The following is a 14,683-nucleotide window of genomic DNA, read 5'->3' on the forward strand; positions in this document are numbered from 1 at the left end:
AGTCACAGCTGAATATAAAAGGATCAACACGGAGTTTCCTGATGTATTAAGAGATTATATGTTTAACGCAGGCAGCACTTTAGCTAGATGAAGCACATTAGTCAGGACTTTTTCTTGACTGGAGTTCAGGTTCCACTCCAGGAGCATTGCTATTGGAGGAATCAGCAAACAACCCAAGATGCCCAATATGTTGCAGATCAGTTTTAGAGACACAAACCGCACCAACATACAATCGCTGGTTTTGCTCATATGCAGGTTATAGAAACCCCTTCACTATGAAAACACTGCCTGTAAAAAAAAATGAATGGGTTTCACGCTGTCAGTTTAATATCTGCTCCACCCTATGACCACTCTTACCTGCATGGACCCTCCATTCCTTGATGAGGGTCATTTCCAGATATCACTCCAGATTAATCAATCAATACATGCTTAAAACAGAAGCCCTTTCAGTACGCCTATGGAAACAGTTACATTTATAGCTGCACAAAATGGTTCCATCTGGATGTTGAGGGAATTATGCATAATTTACAGCAGCCAAACTAGGAGTAACATTTATTTATTTAGATTTATACCAGGGTAAAAAAAAATGCCCATGCCAACATCTACCAATCACTTCTTAGGCTTACAAGTGCAAATGAGAACTTTACAGCAGCAATCATACACAGATAGATTAACTCAGGAAAAAAAAAAGCAAAAGCTGCAAGATAGTCTCTTTAGCCTTCCCAGAAGCATACACTCAGCCTCCCCCAAAACCCTGTTCAACAAATGGCTTTTACTCACTGTCAGACTATTTCCACCTACACTCTGTGAGCTTTAAAATGGCACTATGAAATTAAAAAGTATAGTTTAAACAAGCAGTCCTTGCTTCTCGTACAAAAATCATCAGAGCCAGATTCTATCACACTACTCTTGTTTTCAAACCAACGTTCCCCATGGGGTTATTTGTGGAGTAGGATATTACTAAACTGGAGTGAAAGTGTCAAAAATCAAACCCACAGATTCAGTCTTTTGGGGGCACAGATTGTGTTTTGTCTTTCCTATTAAGCTGATGACATTGTGTATGATTAAAAATTAAACTGATAATTAACTGAAACATTTAACTGATTGCATATGTGGTAAACTGTGAATTATATTTGTGCCCTTTAATTTGACTACCCAATACGGATTAAATGCAAGAGTAATGCATTACCCTACACTTAGCAAACAAGTAAGATCATAATGAAATCTTTCAAAGTTGATGGTGCTGTGAGGTGGTATTTAAACAAACAACCATCACAGCAGCAACTTAATATGTTCTGTTCAGATCACACAACGGGAACATGGAAGCAGAGATTTACTGGTGACTTTCAATTTCAGCTAAGCTTTACACTGCATCTTTCATTTAATGTTAAGTGAGTGTAAGCGTTGGGCTAGCAGCACTGGAGAGCAAAGCGCTCTTTTATTCACAGGACTGGTACAGCATGGGCAGCAGAAGTGCAAATGTCCCACACAATGTTCCCACAATGTGCTTTAACCCAGAGGAGATGCAATCAAATGAGAAAAGGGCACAGATTCAATTTCTGTAATGAAGCTTTCAATAAATAGGCTGACAAGGACAGTTAAATCTACATGAACCCTTACCCTCTGGTAGCTGGAATCAACAGGCCACCAAACAGCCCTCAGAAAGGAACAACACCATCACTGATGACACGGGCCAGATTTAAACAGCTCTCTTCAAAGGAAATAACTGAATCCCACTCCTCACCCCCAAGACAAACACCTTGCAAGTTTGAGGATTTTCTTTGTCTTTGTTCCCATTTTTCAAGGAGGGAAATGGAGGCACAGAAAGCTAAAGTTATTTATCCAAGGTTACACAATGAGATAGAGCTCACATGTATGGAATTACAAACTCTGCTCCAACTATTAAAAGATGATGCCTAGCAAGGGTGGTTCATCCCCAGTATCCACAGGCACCCATTGGTCCCTATATGAAAAAATGTCAAAATTAGAGCAGCAAAGAGATTATGTTGCCACCATTATTTACATCAGACTGGATAAATTCCCAGCCGTGTCAAGATACAGAGTTTCCAGTGGTGCAACATGTGCAAATACAGATGTGCTATGCTTTTGTCATTTCCTGAAGTGCCCAACACTTTGGGAGGTGTTGTGCATATAGGGAAAAGCGTTTCAGTGGTTACACACAGCTCTCTGAAATGGTCTTTGATGGGCATTTACATGGACTATCCAGGTTAGGTTACAGAGATTCTCTTGAAACCATCACCTTCATATTTTAAACTTCAAATACAGGAATGATACATGCACACAAATAGAATATATACATTCAAGTTTTCCAATGATAAGCTTCTGATAAATTTTGCATAAAACATATTTGAGTTAGGCATATTCATATTGAAAATGTATTTCCATAAAAATATGGGGAAAAGAGTTTCAGTGGCTAAATGCAACTGTTTGAAATGGTCCCTGATGGACATTTATGTGAACTAGCCAACCTCACACTTCCACCAATGTCCAAAAGCTATATCCAAGTGAAACTCGAAGCTTTCAGTACAGAGTTCAGGTCTTTCATGAATTACAAAATACTGTGCTCCCTTACTGGGTACCCCCACTGCAGGAGCCACACATGTTAATCTTCACTTCACCCTTCATTTGCTTTATCTAGCTAATTGTTCAGGGAAGTATTATTTAATTCTGTTTTTGTTGAAGTTTTTAATTAAACAAAACAAAAGCCCCAGATGCCTTGGATGGGAAGAGTTTCACACACAATTTTATTATTTATAAATAAAAAAAACAGCAGCTACAACATAAGATTAGCTTTTGCCTCTGCAGGAACATGTAAAATAAATACATTTGCAAATATATCTCCAGGAGGTGTCTGTCACATGAGATACAAATGAAAGAGATTATGGCCACTTGTGCCTATTAAAATCCGGGCTCTTTTCCCTCTGTACTTATAAGGTGCATCTACACTGCAGGGCTCAATTTGAAATAAGCTATGCAAATTGAGCTACATCAATTGCATATCTTATTTCGAAATAGAACACTCTTCTTCTGACTTCTCTTATTCCTCGTACAATGAGGGTTACAGGAGTCGGAGTAAGAAGTCCTCCAGCTTGACAGTATTTTGACACTATTTCGAAATAACTGCCTGCTGTATAGACATGGACTAAGTTATTTCGGAATAGTGCTAGTTATTTCGAAATAGTGTTGCAGTGTAGACGTACTCATATAGATGTGAGCTACAACATCTGGTTAAATTCCAATGTGGGAAAATATATTTTCCCTCCCTAAAATCCTCCTATAATTTCACTTAAAACACGAGATTCTTCTTTGCTTACTCTCCTGAACTGTTGCTATGCATTTTTAAATAACTGAACCCAAAAGTGGTTGCATTTCAGCAGTGACGAACGTGATCCCTACAGCAGATAGTGCCTAAAGGGCTGATCCCTGTATATGGAACTTTCATAGAATCAGGACCTATATAATTGGGATCCTTCACATTTTCTTACTACTGCTGAAGATAAGAAAACCTGGCTTTGTCCTCCCAAAGCATCCTTGTCCCTGGCATAGTCAGTATTTGCGGACGGGAGGTTCTTTCTTCCACTATGATAAACTAGTACCTTTGAGGCTTCTGTCCCTAAAATCCTACACTTAGCATTTATGTAGCACTGTATAGGTGGTCTACACTGCACCGTAGCTCAAAACAAGATACGCAATTCAAGCTACGCAAATTGTGTATCTTATTTTGAAATAAGATTCTGTCTACACATTGCCAAATTTCAAAATAACCCGCTATTCTGAAACAGTCCTTTACTCCTCATGGAATGAGTTTACAGGGACGTTGCAACAGTGAGCCTGTTATATTTTGAAATAATGGGCTTGCTATGAAGACATGGGATAGCTATTTCGGGATACTCCAGTATTCTGAAATAGCGTTGCTGTGTAGACGTAGCCTATTGGTTCAGAGGAGTATGTAGTTAATTCACCATCATACTTTAGCTTTGTCTCAGTTTCTTGTGATTTGCCCAAAGCCACATGGAGAATAAGTAGGGGTATGTCTACACTACCACCCTAGTTCGAACTAGAGTGGTTAATGTAGGCATTCGAAGTTGCAAATGAAGCCCAGGATTTAAATATCCCGGGCTTCATTTCCATCTTGCCGGGCGCTGCCATTTTTAAATCCCCATTAGTGCAGACTCCGTGTCCGCGGCTACACACGGCACGAGTAGGTAGTTCGAATTAGAGGTGTATCGGTAGTTCGAATTAGAAAGCCTAATTCAAACTACCTACTCCATGCCGCGTGTAGCCGCGGGCACGGAGTCTGCACTAACGGGGATTTAAAAATGGCGCCTGGCAAGATGGAAATGAAGCCTGAGATATTTAAATCCCGGGCTTCATTTGTAACTTCGAATGCCTACATTAACCACCCTAGTTCGAACTAGGGTGGTAGTGTAGACATACCCTAGTAGAGCAAGGATTTAAACTTGGCTTTCCCGTAGGGCCTAGGGGCTATGCTATTCTACTTGATCAAAGCTGACCTTTCATAAATTGGCCAGCAATCAGATGGACACTCATTGATATAGAGGAGGCAAACTGGGGTGTAGAAGGTTGAAAGCAGGCTGACTTTGGAGAGCTGGTTCTGGGTTCAGCCTAGATTTCTGGTAGCTGGCAGAGGCAACTCAGGCCTGTGGGAGAAGGGGGTACAGGGAAGGCCACCCAGAGGGGCAAGAGGCATGTGGGTGTCCCATTTAGCAATTAAAATTTTGGTGAGAGCATTGAAGAGTGGTGTACCTCCTGAGTGCTACCATGAGTCACCTATGGAAGAAAAGTTGATTAGGATTCTATCTTGAAATAATCCCTTCCCCATTTCACCCTCCTTCTTCTAGCGACTTTCCCTAACTGCCACAGTAAGTTTCAGTGGGGTAGCGTGTTAGTCTGTAACTGAAAAAAACCCTTACAAAACACCCCTCCCCATCCCCTCACTTTCTCTGTTATTGATTTTCAACCTGGACCCCTTTACTCCATTCATCTGAAGAAGTGGGTTATGCCCATGAAAGCTCATATCACCTACAATTTTTGTTAGTCTAAGGTGTTTCAGTACCATTCACATTTTTTATGTTTTCGCCACAGTAAGCACTCCCTGGAAACACAACCTGGAACACAATTGCTTGGAGTGGGTTTCTTGCAACTGCTTTTGCCCCTTGCTGGATATCCTCCCTAGAACTTCATTCCTGATTCTAATTACCTCTCTGCAACTGATAATTACCCCTTGCTGGAAATTACCTCTCTGCAACTGCTTTTGCCCCTTGCTGGAAATCCTCCCTAGAACTTCATTCCTGATTCTAATTACCTCTCTGCACCCAGCCTCAGCCCCACTGCCAGGACCTCAGGGCTTAGGGATGGGATTTAAAGTTACTATTTGAGTTCATGTACAAGATTCCAAACTTCTGCATCCCAGCCCCTCTGTGTATCTGTAAGGGGGCTGCTGCAATTGGAGCGGGTATTGCTGATCATACTGCTCTCTGTCTCAGATAGGGATTTAGGGATATGAAAGAAGAAACCACTTGAGGTTCATTCTGAGAGCTCCTTTGAAATTCATATTTTAAAAAAATCCCAGCTTTCATTTCAGCTGAGCATGGAAGGGAGATAATGACCTGGAGGAGGGGAGTGAGGAAGGGGGAGAGGTTGGCAGACTAAGTGCATGTGGGTTTGATTGAATCCTCAACTCTGCCTCTAGGTCTCCTGGCTCTTGCTGCCAGGTAGCATTCACTAACTAGCTTTTTTCCCTCTTCTCTACCATACCCAATGAGCCATCACACCTTCACATTAAAAAAGAGGGGGGGGGAGAATGCAGGGACTATCTTCATCTGCACTGGAGCCTGTCTACCACACTCCCAGAATGCACTAAGCAATGCATCAGGCGTGGACTCTGACTGGACCTATGTGCCTGACTTATGCAGAATAATAATATTTTATGCTGGGGAGTGGTAAACTCCTCCCTCCCTTTTGTGTCTAACATCTTTCAGGAGCAGCTGATTTTCAAGAGTCAGTGTTGGCATCCCCAACATCTGAAACAGTGAGAATTAGATTGGACTACACATGAGACTGTACTAAAGGGAATAGTCCAGACTGGTCCTGTGGGCAGAAGATAGAAAATCTGGATTAAAATACCTACTTCCCTTCCCCGCCTCCATCTACCTTCTGGGATTACTTGATTAAAAGGGATTTAAAAAAAGAAATAACTGAAATAGGGGAAAGACAATCAGTTAAAGTAATGGAAGTACTTTTTGATGGCAAGTAGAAAGGGTACAATTGCTAGCTGGCAGGCAGCTGAGGAAGGGGTGCTGAGAAAAGGGAGATAGTTATGCAAGAACTCCTGGGATTTATTTAATGGGAGGGAAAGTCACGAGCAACAATAAGAACAGTTATGAGTTCTATTGATCCTCATGCCTAAGGTTTAAGCTAAGGCAGAAGGCCAGCCAGCGCTGTCAAGTTGCTGAGGGAGACAAACTGTCTACTTGTGTTAGGATTCCATGTTACATGTCCATAGGCAAGAGAACTAAGGGGGAAGGTGGTTTGATTCTCCAGCTACAGCAAACTCCGACTAAACTGTTAAAAGGGTAGAAAAATAAGGATGGAATGGGTTGGGTCTCAAATATCTAAGTTTATTTTCCTCTGGAAAACTACAGGTTACTGGGTGGGTTCGAATATCTACAATTGTATTCTGAGAAATGGCTATTTTCCTCTTTTTTTTTCTTCCTTTGCTGAACTGGCCTATTTGTTTCCTCTTTAGCTATCTGATAGGTGGGCACTTTTTGTTGCTGCGGTGGGTGGGTTATGCGCTTTATCATATTGTATCACAGCCAAGAGGGTTGCAGGGCAAAGCAATGTTGGAGCTGGTCAGCACTCCAATAGGAGACCACCTTGGAACACATAGCTGCTATAGGGAATTCATGATTGCAATTTGAATTGTTTTTTCTCAGAGTCATTGCAGGATCAGTGCTCCGGCTGGATGGTAGGCGACACTGGAAATGTTGCTGCAGTTGATTTGTTTAACATCCGATGCAAATTCCTGATTGCTTGGGATAAAGAGCCAATGGCACTTTTTGTAAGCTGTGACAGGGCGCTGCCTGTAGCATCCTGCTCAATGTTCTGCTGCAGCACTGAAAAGGATTGCAAGCTTTCTGGAAGTCAATTGACGAGTTTCCATTGGGTATTAAACACTTGAGTGTTTAGACTAATGAGGCAATTGGCTCAGTAAGTGGGCAAATACACTTGAGAGGAAGAGAAAGTAGGGGGGAGCTTAGAGAGGGAGCCTGGGGAGGAAGGGAAAAGAGAAAGCAGTGTGGAATGTTCCTCCTATTGTATACCTGTGGTACAGTCATTGTGGCTACTGCAGGCTAAGTAAAGGGCCCCCAAGTGACACACGCATAGGAAGGAAAACTCCAGCACAATGTCCTAATAAAATTCCATTTGGCTTCCTTAAGTTACTGGCCACAGATGAAGTTGCAGAAATCATCTTTACTTCCTACCATAAACTGAGGTGAGGTACTGCCAGGGCCGGCCCAAGCCATTCGTGGGTCCTGGGCTGTGGGAGTGCGGCGCATACACGGCCCCACCCCTGGGCGCCCGGCACATGCATGGCCCTGCCCCCCGCCTGGTCCAGCACCCCCTACAATAGGGCACCCCGTGTGGTAGCCCAGTCAGTTCGTAGCTTGGGCTGACTCTGGATACTGCCAAACAGAGCTGAAGAGCTGCTGCACTCAGCAGGTGGGCACAGTGACCTCCCTATATCCATTCCACCCCAAACACACTTAATTCAATCAGGTTAAAATGCGTGGATCTTGTGCTGAAAAGGAATGATAATAAATAGCACAAAGGTATTAGTGTTTACACAGCTGTAGTATTAACTATAATAGTGCTGATAAGCTTTTTGTGGTGAGGAATGTTCACAGATTCTCCTTGAAATGCATATCCATATTTACTTTCAACAACACAGAAAAAGAGCGCAGCACTGTGGGTGCTAAACCCAGCACTTACAGACTGCATCACTGACCAGTACCTATAGCAGGAAATTGGGGAAAAACTGTCGTGATCAAACTTCTGGATTGTTGCTGTGGTCCATGACAGCAAGATGGCCATGGGGAAGGGAAGAAGCAGGGCTGTAACAAGGGTGAGGCGAGTGAGGCACTTGCCTTGGGCGCACAGCTGACGGTGCACAGTCCTGCAGCTGAATGCCACATCTGGGGTTTCAGGAAGCGAGTGGGCTGCACTTGGAACACATAGCTGCTTGCTTCTGACAGCTTGTATTCCATCTGCATGTGGGATGTTTGTGTAGAGAGCCTCTACATCCATGGTGGCTAGGATGGTGTTCTATGGAAGATCACCAATGCATTGTAGTTTTCTCAGGAAATCAGTAGTGTCACGGAGGTAACTGGGAGTGCTGTTGGTGTAGGGTTTGGGTAGAGAGTCCACATATCCAGACAGTCCTTCAGTGAGAGTGCCAGTGCCCGAGATGATGCGGCGTCCGGGATTTCCAGGTTTGTGGATCTTGGGTAATAGATAGAACAACCCTGGTTGGGACTCTAGGGATGTGTCAATTTGTTCCTGTGCTTGTGCAGGGAGTATCTTGAGCAGATGGTGCAGTTTCTTAGTGTATTCCCTAGTGGGATCTGAGGAAAGAGGCCTGTAGAATTTGGTATTGGAGAGTTGTCTGGCAGCCTCCTTTAGGTAGTCAGGCCTGTTCAGGACGACAACAGCACCTCCTTTGCCAGCCTCTTTGATTGCAGATCTAAAGGTAGCCATCCTGCAGCAAAAAAACTTCAGGACCAGACTTCAAAGAGAATCTGCTGAGCTCCAGTTCATCTTCAAGTTTGACACAATCAATTCGGGATTAAACAAAGACTGTGAATGGCTCGCTAACTACAAAAGCAAAAGCAGCTTCTCCTCTCTTAGAATTCACACCTCCAGATCAGCTACTAGAAGTGGGCCTCATCCTCCCTGATTGGATCCACCTGGTCATCTCCAGCCTGATTCTGGCCTGCATATTTATACCTGCCTCTGGAAATTTCCACTACATGCATCTGACGAAGTGGGTCTTTGCCCACGAAAGCTTATGCTCCAACACTTTGGTTAGTCTATAAGGTGCCACAGGACCACTTGCCGCTTTTTCAGATTCAGACTAACACTGCTACCCCTCTGATATAGGACTGCTGTGCACTTCCTGAGCAGTTGGAGCTGGCGCATTCCGGGACTCTTATTGCATCCACTCCCCACTGCACAGGAAGGCAGCAGGGGGGAGGAAGTTGCCGACACACCACAGACCTAGCTGTTCAGGAAATGCGCTTGTTGTTTGGGGGAGGGAGAAGCAGTGCACATGCTTCCTGAGACCTGGACCTGGCATGCAGCTGCAGGATCCCCAGGTACTGGCCCCAGCTGCCTTTGTCTCCTCCACCTGGCCAGACCTCCCCCTCATGAGTATCCTACCCCAGCACCCATCAGCACCCAGTCCTCTGCCCCGACCAGCACAGTTGGGACCAAATTAGTGAGGCTTGGGGATTTTGGAGGGGTTGTTTTTTTGCATTTCACTTGTGTGGCCCCGACTGACTTTTCTGTGGGTCAATGACCTGCTACTCAAAACAGGTTCCCCGCCCCTCTCATAAAGACAATGCTGAAACCTTTTGTGTTTGACGTAATATTTTATTTAAAAATGAAGCCTGGCCAACAAGCCCCCAATTGGGGCCAAGCCCCAATCTGGCTGCAGCATCATAAGACTTCTGCACCCAACCCCTCAAATCTGAGCCTATCATACATTGGAACTCCCTGTCCTGAGCCTCTCACATCCCCAAACTCCTGCGCCCCCATATCCTCATCCTTCTGCCACAACACTCCTGCACCATCCACACACCTCAAATCTGTGTCCTGAGCCCATCATACTCTCAGCCTCCCTGCCTTGAGCCCCTCACTTACCCAACCCAAACTCCTACACCCTCATATCCACAAGCCTGCGACTTGCTCAGCACCCCAACTCTCCACCTGAGCCCTGACTTTGTCTCTTATGGAATTACTAAGATTTAGAATTAGGAGCCACACCTAAATCCGCCACACTCCATTCGAGCTGGCAAATGCTGTTGCAGGATTTAGGGCTTTTACTGTAGGGGTATGTCTACACTACCCCGCTAGTTCGAACTAGCGGGGGTAATGTAGTCATCCGCAGTTGCAAATGAAGCCCGGGATTTGAATTTCCCGAGCTTCATTTGCATGAAGCCGGCCGGTGCCATTTTTAAATGCCGGCTAGTTCGGACTCCGTGCCGCGCGGCTACACGCGACACGGACTAGCTAGTTCGGATTAGGCTTCTAATCCGAACTAGCTGTACGCTTCGTGGAACGTGGTGTACAGCTAGTTCGCATTAGAAGCCTAATCCGAACTAGCGAGTCCGTGCCGCGTGTAGCCGCGCGGCACGGAGTCCGAACTAGCCGGCATTTAAAAATGGCGCCGGCCGCCTTCATGTAAATGAAGCCCGGGAAATTCAAATCCCGGGCTTCATTTGCAACTGCGGATGACTACATTACCCCCGCTAGTTCCAACTAGCGGGGTAGTGTAGACATACCCTAGAATACTTCAGTAAAATGGCAGCCAGGAATTGCTTTCCATTAAAATGCATGACAGAAGATGGCAAAAAGAGAAACATTCTCTGATGCACTAAGGGATGATAATGGTTGTGCTGTAGGATTACTAAAGTAGGGGGGTATAAATGTAGAATACAGTGATTTAAGCAAAAGAATTCATTATCAGCTATTTATTTGCAGGATTTCAAGCTTCTCTAAATCATGCCTTATACTCTGCTGCCCTCTAGCGTTCCATGCCACCACTACACAAATGTTTAAAGCATTGTTGGATGAGCAGACAGCATTGTCAATTCCCCCAGCACTTCACAAGTTTCACGCTACACACAGGAACTATTTAGTAGACCTTTTCAGTGACACATTAATAATGGAGACCAGAAGACAGCACTGTTGAGACAAGTTTCACTCCTTTTCTTTGTCTGGCAAAGATATTTTTGGCTCTGACTCTTCTGTATTGCACAGTTGAAACAAAATACAGGACTATGCAGCACTTTAAAGACTAACAAGATGGTTTATTAGGTGATGAGCTTTCGTGGGCCAGACCCACTTCTTCAGATCAGGAAGTGGGTCTGGCCCACGAAAGCTCATCACCTAATAAACCATCTTGTTAGTCTTTAAAGTGCTGCATAGTCCTGTATTTTGTTTCAGCTAGATCAGACTAACCATGGCTGCATCTCAATCACTGTATTGCACAGTGTCATTTACAATGGCCACAAAATGGTGGCAATTTAGTTACAGCAATGGTAACCTAACAGGATGTACAGTTGCTGATTTTCAAAGCGTGCCGAGCACCAGCAATGCTCATTTAAGTCAATGGGAGCTGAGGAGCTCTGCATCTCTGAAGATCAAACAGATGCAGAGGTAATCTCTGTCTAGAGGAAAGTAGTAGTGACAGATTTAACACGGTGTATTCCAGCTCCAGCTTTGTAATGAGCATAAGCTCATATGTGAGCCTTTCATTCCTATGGGGGAACCAAAATCACTAGTTTAACCCACATACATTTTCCATTAATTCAGTTGGTCTGATCTATGCACTAAGGTTATGTCTACACTACCACCCTAGATCGAAGTAGGGTGGTAATGTAGGCAACCGGAGTTGCAAATGAAGCCCGGGATTTGAATTTCCCGGGCTTCATTTGCATCTCGCTGGGTGCCGCCATTTTTAAATGTCCGCTAGTGCGGACTCCGTGCCACGCGGCTACACGCGGCACGGACTAGGTAGTTCGGACTAGGCTTCCTATTCCGAACTACCATTACTCCTCGTGAAGGGGGAGACAATTTGCATAACTGGATGGAATATGAAAGTGACTCTTTTGGGAATTTCCTTTCACCTCAAGACACAACTAGCTGCTTACTGAACAATTCTGGTTGAAGGAAATGTGTATTGTGAATAACCAATTCTGATAAAAGTGAACTTCATTCTGTGTGCATGCACACATGCATGCTTACACTACAAGAGAGCCGTGTCCTCAGACATACATTTGGTAGCTGTTTAACAGCCCACAGCAACACTGCACACCATTTGATACAGGAAATGGAGGTAATTATTCAGAAAACTGCACAGGGAATTCAGAGAGGCAGAATGCAAATTCAGCCATGGCGTTAAGGCTAATGCCTGTATTCTTGCAAACAGTCACATGAAATTTTATTTATCTTATTTAGCAAATCCAGTGATCTACCAAGCAAAAAGTTTTTCAGCCTTGTACAACCTCTCTCTTCCCACCTTCCCAAATGAATGACTGCCTCAGCTGTGAAACTTTACCAGGTAAGACCTGTCCTAATCTTGAGTGAATGTATAGACCAAGAAACTCAACTAACTCCTGGACAGGTATTATACCTACAAGGAGAGGTGATTGCTTTAGTACTTCGAGCCTAGAGTGTTTTAATTATTTAATACTAAGACCCTGACTTGCATCCTTGGAATTTGGGGAGATATACATGTGTATGAAGAATAACTGACTTCCCTCCTATGAACCCCACACCTTATCCTAAGGAAAAAAACACAGCAGGTGCTCTTTACAGGCTAGTCTGCATTCAGAAAATGTACATGATTAATCATGGTCTCAGAAAAATAGAATTTGCCATATAAGCCACTCTTGACAACAGGACTCCTATGCCGACAGAGCTGTCAAAGTGTACGCCAAGCTCCACATCTGTGGTAATGCAGCCATTGACAGCCAGGCCCTGTTTCATAATTCATCCCACCCAAGGCACCTCCAGCACTACACCACCTCAGAGTAACACAGTGGGGCAGAAGGACAAGTAGTAATTGCAGGGAAGACTGCCTCCTATTGAATAACAGGCTACATTGGGATTATTTCCAGAAAGAAATCTCAGATACCTCTTTATATCCTTCACACAAAGGGCAACACACTATTTCCACATTAATCCTGCCTTGTCACTCCCTAAACATGCAACAGCAAAGATGAGGTACTTCTGTACAACCTCCAAGCCCAAAGAGGACAACTTCTGTACCTAGTCCTAACTATTTAGAGGGTAAAAATAAGGGACTAGACTCAGCTATACATAGCATCATAGCTTTAGCCCCTTCACTGCTGCTATCCTTTATATATCAGACATTTTCAGCCCCCCTCTCCACTGCTGATAACTTTATTAACATGACAAGATTTGCATGTGTTACAAAGTTGTTGTATCAACAAACTGCATCCTCATAGGTATGTTCAGTAATCCTGAAAGAATTACTATGCTCCCATATAGCTGGTAAGATAACAATACTCAGCCACCACCCCCGGACAAGTAGCATTGCCTTTACCTCACAACTTCTTCTGTTAATATTCCAAAACCGCAAAGTGTGGGAATAACACGGATGAATCTTTTGACCACTGAAGCAGGCTTAACACTGAGCTAGTCAAGCCAGATAACTATTTTCATCAGAGGTTTTATGCCAAATTACAAAATAAGGTTTTCTTCAACCCGGCCTCATAAAACTACGTGTGTATTATCACACCAAGTCTCTGGGTAAGTCTACACTGCAAGCGTATTTTGGAAAAAGCTATTCCAGAAGATATGTTCCAGAATAGCTTATTTCAAAATATAGCATCCACACTACACGGATGTCTGAGGTAGGCTCCCCTAATGTGGACGCATTATCTTGATATAGAGCCCCAGGAGGCACTGGAGAGGAATTACTTTAGAATGGTCCTGATGAGGACTTATTTTGACAGACCAGCAGTGAAGTGTCCACAGATACCCTTTCCTGAAAAAGCTTTTTCAGAAGAAGACTTATTCCTCATGGAATGAGGTTTACCAACATTGGAAAAAGCCCTCCGTTATTTCAATTTTCTTTCAAAATAACGTGCTATGTGGACGCTAGTATTATTTTTCCGGAATAACAACTGTTATTCCAGAATAACAGTGCAGTGCAGATCCACCCTCTGTGATACCAACTGTTTGGAATATTGGTATAGAAGGGCACAGCTTGCTCAGGAAGGCTAGGCAAGGAAAAAAGGGAGGAGGTGTTGCCTTATATATTAAAAATGTATATACTTGGACTGAGGTGGAGATAGACACAGGAGACAAACTTGTTGAGAGTCTCTGGGTTAGATTGAAAGAGCTAAAAAACGGTGATGTCATGCTAGGGGGTCTACTACAGACCACCTACCCAGGCAGAAAAGGTGAATGAGGCTTTTTTTTAAAAACAACAAAAATCATCAAAAGCACAGGATTTGGTGGTGATGGGAGATTCCAACTATCCAGACATATGTTGGGAAACTAACACAGCAGGGCACAGATTATCCAACAAGTTCCTGGACTGCACTAGAGACAATTTTTTATTTCGGAAGGTTGAAAAAACTTCTGGAGAGGGGGAAACTGTTCTTGATTTGATTTTAACAAATAGGGAGGAACTGGTTGAAAATTTGAAAGTGGAAGGCAGCTTGGTTGAAAGTGATCATGAAATCACAGAGTTCATGATTATAAGGAATGGTAGAAGGGAGAACAGGAAAATATAGACAATGGATCTCAGGAAGGCAGTTTCTAGTCAACTCAGAGCTGGTAGGTAAGGTCCCATGGGAAGCAAGACCAAGGGGAAACAAATGAA

General features: G+C 43.7%; 1 protein-coding gene and 1 long non-coding RNA gene across 3 annotated transcripts in view; one reads left to right on the plus strand and one right to left on the minus strand.

Moving 5' to 3' along the window:
- The window catches only part of NRXN3 (neurexin 3), a 1,560,739-nt gene that overhangs the window by 845,733 nt on the left and 700,323 nt on the right, over positions 1-14,683 (minus strand). The gene's annotated exons all lie outside the window — the stretch shown is intronic.
- Positions 1-14,683, plus strand: part of LOC112544631 (uncharacterized) — a 42,058-nt gene that overhangs the window by 1,787 nt on the left and 25,588 nt on the right. The window contains exon 2 of the long non-coding RNA XR_012903362.2: positions 12,286-12,388. This is a non-coding gene — a long non-coding RNA (uncharacterized LOC112544631). The remainder of the gene's footprint in view (positions 1-12,285; positions 12,389-14,683) is intronic.

This window comes from Pelodiscus sinensis, chromosome 5, assembly GCF_052426305.1.
Source record: "Pelodiscus sinensis isolate ZL-2025 chromosome 5, ASM5242630v1, whole genome shotgun sequence".
Lineage (NCBI taxonomy): Eukaryota > Metazoa > Chordata > Testudines > Trionychidae > Pelodiscus > Pelodiscus sinensis.